Source organism: Argentina silus (assembly GCF_951799395.1).
Source record: "Argentina silus genome assembly, chromosome: Y".
Taxonomy (NCBI): domain Eukaryota; kingdom Metazoa; phylum Chordata; class Actinopteri; order Argentiniformes; family Argentinidae; genus Argentina; species Argentina silus.
The window spans coordinates 35,774,008-35,780,074 of record NC_139654.1 but is presented as its reverse complement, the minus strand read 5'-3'; positions in this window follow the sequence as shown (position 1 = coordinate 35,780,074).

The window sequence follows — 6,067 nt, the reverse complement described above, 5'->3', positions numbered from 1 at the left end:
CTCCAACACCACCCGGTCCCCGACCTCATCCGCCGAGCTGTTCCCTAGGTCCAGCCACCGCCGCGCGCTGTCCCGCAGGCGCTGGGCGTAGGCAAAGGGCCGGCTCCCCTCCTCCATCGTCAGGGCCCGGAACCGGCGACGGTGTTCCTCCGGCGTGAGGCCCAGGCGGTCTCGAATTGCCCGGGCCAGGGACGGGTAGTCCCGTTGGGCGACCACTGGCAGGCTGTGGGCATCGAGCTGCGCCTCACCTGACAAGAGGGGCAGCAGATGGTGTGCCCACACGCCGTCCGGCCACCCCGAGATCCTCGCCGTCCCCTCGAACACCGCCAGGAACGCCTCCGGGTCGTCCAGGTCCCCCATTTTCTGGAGGTGGACCTTTGGGGGACCTTGTGCCGACCCGGGCGCCGGCCCCGTCTTGATGGCCCCGACGAGCTCCAGGAGGAGGGTACGGTCCTCAGCCCTTGCCGTCACCATCTCCCTCACTGTGGTCTGGTGTTCCTGCTGGAGGTGGGCCATCCTTCCGATAGCCGCGCTTAACGCCTCCATTCCCTTTTTCTCCGCCTTCGCTGTGTCCCAGGTTGGGCGCCACTGTAACAGGTTCCGTGACACAGAGGCGGATTCGAGGTGGTGTGGTCTGGGAAAATCCTGTTTATTTTATAAAATGTTCGTAATAGATAGATAGATAGATAGATAGAAACTTTATTTATCCCAGGGGGAAATTCAGGTTCCAAGTAGCGTACAGACATAGGGGTATCACACATAACATACACATACAACATACAACATTAGCAGTATTGTATACAGGCGAGGTGCAGTTGTAAATGTCTTTGCAGTTAGGTGAGGTGCAAAAAGGTAAGGCAGACAGTGCAATTATAGCATTAAATACTAAAAACTAAATACGGGCTACATAAATATGGACTATTTTTAAAGTGCATTTAGTCCAGGCTGGTGGAGGGAGGTAGTTAAATGAGGTGAAACAGTGACATGATGATGTGATACAGAGGGTGGAGGTTATGCAGAGAAGTCCATCTCTCTGCGCTTGATTGACATATTGTAAAGTTGTATGGCTCTGGGGACAAATGATTTAGTCAGTCTGTCAGTTTTGCTTGTCAGTGCTCGTAGCCTCCAGCTGATCAAGCTCTTCTGCTGGATGATGGTGTGGTACAGTGGGTGACCTTCATTGTTCATGATGGTGAGCAGTTTGCTCAGAGTTCTTTTTTCCATTACTGAAGTGATGCTCTCCAGTTCAGCTCCCACAACAGAGCCAGCTTTCCTTACCAGCCTGTCCAGTCGCCCGGCATCCCTCTTCTTAGTGCTTCCTCCCCAGCACACCACTGCATAGAAGAGAACGCTGGCGACCACAGACTGGTAAAACATCCCTAGGAGTTTGCTGCAGACATTGAAGGACCGCAGCCTCCTCAGGAAGTACAGCCGGCTCTGTCCTTTCTTGTAAATTGCATCAGTGTTGGCTGACCAGTCCAGTTTATTGTCCAGGTGGACCCCCAGATACTTGTATGTGCTGACCATCTCCACATTGACTCCCTCAATGGAGACTGGTAGCAGAGCGGGCTTAGACCTACGGAAATCCACCACCATCTCCTTGGTCTTTGTAGTGTTGAGTTGTAGGTGGTTGAGTACAGGAGTCCTCCACCAGGCTCCTGTACTCCCCCTCCTGCCCATCTCTGATACACCCCACAATTGCAGTATCGTCCGAAAACTTCTGCATGTGGCATGACTCTTTGTTGTAGCAGAAGTCAGACGTGTACAGGGTGAACAGGACAGGAGAGAGCACAGTTCCCTGTGGTGCTCCGGTGTTGCATACCACAGTGTCCGAGAGGCAGTCCTTCAGTCTGACGAACTGTGGCCGCCCTGTCAGGTAGTCAGTGATCCAGGATACCAGGTGGGCATCCACACCCATCTGCAGGAGCTTGTCTCCCAATCTGAGGGGTTGGATGGTGTTGAAAGCACTGGAAAAATCAAAGAACATGATTCTCACAGCGCTTTTCCCTTTGTCCAGGTGAGAATGCGTCCTGTGCAGTAGATATGTGATGGCATCGTCTACTCCAACCTTCTCCTGGTATGCAAACTGTAGTGGGTCCAGTGCATGGCTAACCTGGGGTCTGAGTGTATGTAGAAGCAGTCTCTCCATTGTTTTCATAATGTGTGAGGTGAGTGCGACAGGCCTGAAGTCATTTTGCGTGTGGCTTCTTTGGGACAGGGATAAGACATGATGTCTTCCACAGTGTTGGGGCCCTACCAAGACGTAGACTCAGGTCAAATAAGTACCTCAGCGGCTCTCCCAGTTCGGCAGCGCAGGTCTTGAGCAGTCTGGGACACACTTTGTCTGGACCCGCTGCCTTCCTGGGGTTAAGTCGCTTTAGTCCCGATCTCACCTGGTCTGCCGTGATTGTAGGGGGGAGGGGCTGGGAGGGAGGGGGGGGTGGTTCTTTGTCCCTGGGCGCTCCAGTAGACAGTGGCTGATGGCTGGTGATTGAGGTCGGTGACGCCTTTGATGATGGGGGGTGTTGGGAGATGGGGGGCTGTGTGAGGTGGGGGAGAGGTGTAGAATGGCCCTGCACGCCGACAGAGACAGCTCCTGGAGAGGGGGTGGGGTAGGCCACCGCAGCTGGGTGGTCGAACCTGTTGTAGAACTGGTTCAGTTCATTGGCCCTGTCTCGACCTCCCTCAACACAGCTACTGCTCTTCCTCATGCCCGTCATCATCTTCATCCCATCCCACACCTCTCGCACGTTGTTCTGCTGCAACTTCCTCTCTACCTTCCTTCTGTATAACTCCCTCGCCTCTTTCAGCTTGACTTTGAGTTCCCCTTGTGCGTGCTTCAGCTTTGCTAGGTCCCCCTCTTTGAACGCCCTCTTTTTCTTATTGAGGAGGGCCTTGACATCGCTGGTAATCCAAGGCTTGTTGTTTGGAAAGCAGCGCACAGTTTTTGTGGGAACAACAATGTCTTCACAGAAGTTCAGGTAGTCGGAGTAGCAGTGTGCGAGCCCATCAATGTCATCACCATATGATTGTTGGAAAATATTCCAGTCTGTTATGTCCAAGCAGTCCCTCATGGCCTCATCCGTCTCGGGGGACTTCTTCTTGAAGGTGCGTGTTCTGATTGGTTCTCTCCGAACACATGGAGTGTACAGTGGTTGTAGGGAGACCAGATTGTGATCTGATCTGATTTCCCCAGTGGTGGTAGTGATGTGGCGGTGTAGGCATCCTTAATGTTTGCATACAGAAGGTCAATTGTTCTGCTCTGTCGTGTGGGGCAGTTGACATACTGGTGAAAGGCGGGCAGTGTTGAATCCAATGTGACATGATTAAAGTCCCCTGATATGGCAATGTAAGCATCAGGGTACTGAGCTTGGAGTTTCGCGATGGTAGAGTGGATGATGTCACACACGGTTTCAGCCATAGCTCGGGGTTGTATGTACACAGCGATGACGATGGCGTTCGTAAATTCTCGGGGCAGATAATAGGGACGTAAACTCACCGCTAGTACTTCAACATCAGGGCAGCATGTTTAATGTTTTCATAAAGTTCGTAAAACCCAAACACTCGGCGACTTTCCAGTCGCCCTCCTTCCTCCTCGAACGCAGAGGCACACACATCTTAAACCATCTAGTCAACGAGGCTTCATTTGCAACAGGTGTGCAACGGAGCCTCGCCGACGTCACCCTGGCCACGGTCCTGTAGCTCCCTCTACAGGCCGAACGCTGCATGTCCCCCCACAACTATATTACTGAAAAGTTGTAGTCATGGGTGCAAAGTGTAACCACTGTAGGAAAGGAGATATGGAGTAAGGCCCGCCGGGAGGGGCAGGTCAGGTGGTGGAAAGTCCCCAACTGGAAAGTACCATGGCGTCCAAAATCAAATGTGAACATGTTAAGAGATGTGTAATACTAATGATATGAAGAATAGAATGATTTACTGGTTTTAGATCCTTTAAAATGATTGATTACTATATTGTTATACGGTTGGAGAATGTGTTGATGTGATAGGGCCTAAAAGCCATACTTGTTGAGGGACAGAGAGAATTTCCTAACCACAGTGTTGCGAAATCTGCTATCATAGTAACCCCCCTTCCTCTTTTTATTTTTGTAGTCTCTGGAGAAAATGCACTGCAGGCCTGCTCTGCAAAAACAGAGATGCACACTATGCAAAACAGAGATGCACACTATGCAAAACATAGACACACAATGTTCTGACAGACACACATACACAAGGTAGGGAGGTACCTTAGCAAGGGTATAAAACAAGCTTTTCGGGGCATTTCGCTGGTCATTCCCCGCTGCGGAGCGTATGAACCTGAAGCATCGGAGCAGGAGAGAGTGTGTTGGAGACCAAGCCCGGAGCTCATACTCTGATCAAATTCTGACTCATGAATTGCAACCGCTGAACAGCTATTGAGGACGAGTTTCTTGACAGTACTTGGACAACATTTTAGTGACTAGACCACACTCTGAAAACTCCACAGTTCCTCTCTCAGCACGGGGCAACGCCCTTAGCTGTTGAGGCTGTGGCAGTGAGGAAGACTGGGGTCTATTAGTATAGGTTTTCACAAATTCCTGGATCACATTTAGACACATTATTATAGGATTTTCAACAGTTTCACAGAGGATACTTGGACACATGATTTCAGGATCTTCAAGATTTTCGAGATTTCAGGATCATCAAGATTTCAGGTTCTTCAATCAATCAAAAGAAAATAATTTTAGTAGATTTTCCAGGTTTTACTCGTCAGGGGCAAAGCTGAGGCCCCCCGCGGGGAATCAGAGCCTCTTGGCTGGGTAGAGGAAACTCGAGCTCACCACCACAACCACGGCTGAAAGAGGAAACGGGCCTGCTCGACGGAGTGGAACTGGAGTCTCTCTAAATTTCACTGACGAACAGTAAAACAGGCAGAGTAGGGATAGAGGTATGGCTTTATTTACTTTTAGGATTTTTTACCATGTTTCTATATTATATCTGATTAACATTTTAGAACACTGTCTGTAACCCCATTTTATGATATCTTAGCTATGCTGTAATGCTTTGAACCATTATTAAAGATCATATCCTGCATTCAAAGCAACAGTGTCATGAAATTTAATGGTTTATTATTTTACTTTTAATTGTACTATTCATTATAAGTCATATATTTCCTCCTGGTAATGTGAAAGGTTATAGGTTACTGTGCATATGTTATCATAGGATCTGAATGGTTATATCTGACCCATTATTATTACCTCCTTTGGGTATATTATACATACCGATAAATCTTTTATCCGCAACCACACCAACTTGCACTCGTTAAGGTTAGAGCAGTCGTTCAACCATAGAGATTGCCCACTTCTGTGTACGGTTTTATAGGGGTGAATTTTCAGTATAACCGAAGTGGGTGAAGGAAGCTTATATGGAGGAACTATGGGATTCTTAGACTGTTAACAGCGGAGTGAATCTAACCGCCACCGACCTACACCGGACCTAAGGTCCAGACCTGTTACGAGAGGGTTGGTACCGGAGCCCTGTAAGGGGCTTTGAGTTCGTTTTATTTTTATTTTTTATTTTTCCTTTTAATTCGAACTCTTGCCGGGAGACAGTTGAGAGAAAGATTTTAGAGAGAAAGTTCATTTTAATGTTTTATACACAAATAATGACCATCCCTGTAGGGTTGACAAACTTTCAAGCAGCACTGTATACAGTGCCTATAGAAAGTCATCATACCCCTTTGAAATAGTTACTATATTTGTCGTACAGCCTGAAATCAAAACCCATTAAAAAAAACCTTTTTCCAGCTTTATGTACAAATTTAGCCATACAACATCAAACTAATGAAAAAAAAGGCAACAGTTCTGAAAATGTATAAAAAATGAAAAACAAGAATGACAGGGTTGGAAAAGTCATCAGTCCCCTGATTTAATACTTTGGAGAGCCACCTTTTGCTGCAATTACAGCCATCAATCTGTTTGGATATGTCTCTACTAGCTTTGCACACCTAGATTGGAGAATATTTGCCCATTCTTCCTTGCAGAATTGTTGGAGTTCAGTCAAATTCTGTGGTGAGCGGCGATGGACTGCT